Below are 2576 nucleotides of genomic sequence, written 5' to 3'. Positions count from 1 at the left end.
TAATAGACGAAAATGATTTGTATTCTTAAAGAACTGCATTAATGCCAACATATTTTTCAAGCACCAAAGAGGATGGACTCAATTCATCTGCTTCACTTGTTTTGCAGCAAAGTAGACAAAGGTTTCATGCCTGAGCTAGTCTGCAATTTGCATAGCAATCACAAAACCAATGTGTAGTAGGTTCGACTAATTGTGAGTAATTTGTACTAGGCAATACTACAATAAGTTCAAACGTTGTCACCTTAGTATAAAAAAAATGAATGTGTGATGTAGATTTAACTCAAAGGATTTTTTGGCCTTACCTTGTTTGCATTCTTTTATATTTCCTAAATTGTAACAACAAATGCCAATGCCATGCTTCTTGTTTCTTGGACATGCCGTGCAAGGAAACGATATTGGTGCTGCTAGGTCTACCATCCCTTCAACCCTACGAAAGAAGGACTAAAACTAGAAACATAGGGAAGTGAATCTAAGCAACCATGTTGCTGAAGAACTTGTCCTTCAAAACTCATGATTTAACCTTCATGAGCTCTAGATTGCTGACAATGTATAGTACTATCTTTATTAGCTCCACCGAATTAATTGTTTCTCCATGGAACATGGTTTTGTAGGGCCAACAATTGAACAGGTTCATGTGACAATTATACAACACTTGGATTCTTCAACTTGACCCCATTAATATTGCATTTTCTAGTTTGGAATTGGAAACAAACCTCATGTTCATATTTGTTAAAAAAAAATTGTGCCGGCACATTGGGTGTAGCAATTAAATACTTCAAATTGGGGTGTCGAAACAATATATATTATTGAATTATTTGGAACATGCTTATTTTGTTAATACATATATAATGTATTTGAAGAAGGGTTAGGTTATAATATGATTTGTCCCAACCGGGTCTAATATTCTTAGTGTAAAAAGAAGAAAAAAAATTGTAGGTTGAAGTTTTTCTTTTGATTTTCTTACAACTCATTTATCAAAACTAAAAATAATATTTAGTTTCTAAACAAACTAAATGATAAGAAATGACCATTGAGTATATAGATCAAATGATACAGGATTATCCTAACTTTGTTTATACCCAAAAAAATGATAAGAGATGCAAATGTTGGGATGCATTTGAAATAGTAGTTTTGATTTTCCTTAATATCATATGCAATTCAAAGATGTACAATAAATTATTAAATTACTAACATTGATAATTGTTATCATTTTACCTGTTAAAATGCATTCCGTATTTTAGGAGAGACAAATCATACCAGTGTAAAAGCCATGGCTGAGTATTTCCAAACATTCGGGTAAGAGTAATGTTATTCTCACTTAAAAATTTCATAACACTTTTAACAATAAGGAGAAAAAAGAGAAATATGAAATACGATGAGAATGTAACGGAGACAGATAAAAAAAAATGTGGAATAGTGTAATGGGAATTTCTAATGAGAAATGTTATTGTTGGGATAAATAGATTGATCACAATCTCTGTTGGCACACCAAGACTCTTGAAGGAACCTCTCTTCTTTTTTTTGTCCAGAATTCTATTCCTTTTTTGTCTTGATTCTTTGTTTTTGGTCATTTTTTGTCATCATTCAATAATTTTAGGCCCATTAAGACGGCCCACATTAGGTCCTCTATGTCGGAGGGGATCCCTTTCCTCTATTTCTAACCCACTTTCTCTCTGAATGGGACGTTGCCTTCTCATACTTGACTCTGGTTTTAGTTTATTTTGGAAGCACAGATGTCTCATAATTAAGACCTACTATTGTTTATGTCCCTTAAAAGCATCAAAACTTCTTTATCTTGATTGTGATTGCAGAGACTTGCTAAGTAATTATTTCTTCATTTTACACTAATGATATCCTTCAACAATCAAATTTTAGATAATATGTTTAAAAATTTTAATTATCTATCAAAGTTGTGTCAGACTTTGTTAGTACCAATCATATCTTAAAAGCACTAACAAAAAATCAAAAGAAGAAATCATTTTATTGAAAAATATATCTTTATTGTGATTTTTTACACATACTTAAAGCTATGTTTGGTGGACGTGATTTGGAAACAACGGGCGAAGATCGAGTTATGTTCAATGGTTTGGTTGACGTGATTTAAGAGAAAGATAAGTTGGATGTAGTGGGTCCCACAACAAAAAAATTTATCCTCATTGAAGGGTGCATCATGTGAATGGTGCATCATGTGAGTAATTCAGAGGAAGTACTTTTATGTATGTGTCCTCATTGGATCAACATGTTGATGTTTCATCCATTTTTACATTGGATATATAAGTCTTTTTAAAACTATTAAATTCCCTCTTCTCATTTTCACTATATTTCTGATAAATCAAACAACTCAACATTTTATTTTATTTGTATTTTGTATTTTATATTATATATTTATTTTTTTAAAATTATTTCTCTTCTATTCTTATATATTATGTTTTTCTGTTTCACAATCAAGCACAACATCAATGTAATTTCTAATATTTTTTTTCATTTCATTTTATTTATCATTTGAACTAATAGGCGTATCTTAAGGAAATACACTTATATCAATTTTCAAGATAAAATAATATCGTCTAACTAAA

The 2576-nt window shown here is 30.6% G+C and overlaps 1 long non-coding RNA gene across 1 annotated transcript; it reads right to left on the bottom strand.

The window, feature by feature from the left end:
• LOC114425814 lies at positions 1-653 on the bottom strand. Its single transcript, XR_003669296.1, has 2 exons — positions 303-653; positions 1-140 (listed from the first exon to the last, which is right to left on the bottom strand). It is a non-coding gene; the product is annotated as an uncharacterized LOC114425814 (long non-coding RNA).
• Between the last annotated feature and the right edge of the window lie 1923 nt (positions 654-2576).

The sequence above is a fragment of the Glycine soja genome, chromosome 9, assembly GCF_004193775.1.
Source record: "Glycine soja cultivar W05 chromosome 9, ASM419377v2, whole genome shotgun sequence".
NCBI classification, from domain to species: domain Eukaryota; kingdom Viridiplantae; phylum Streptophyta; class Magnoliopsida; order Fabales; family Fabaceae; genus Glycine; species Glycine soja.
This window is presented reverse-complemented; position numbering and strand designations above follow the sequence as displayed.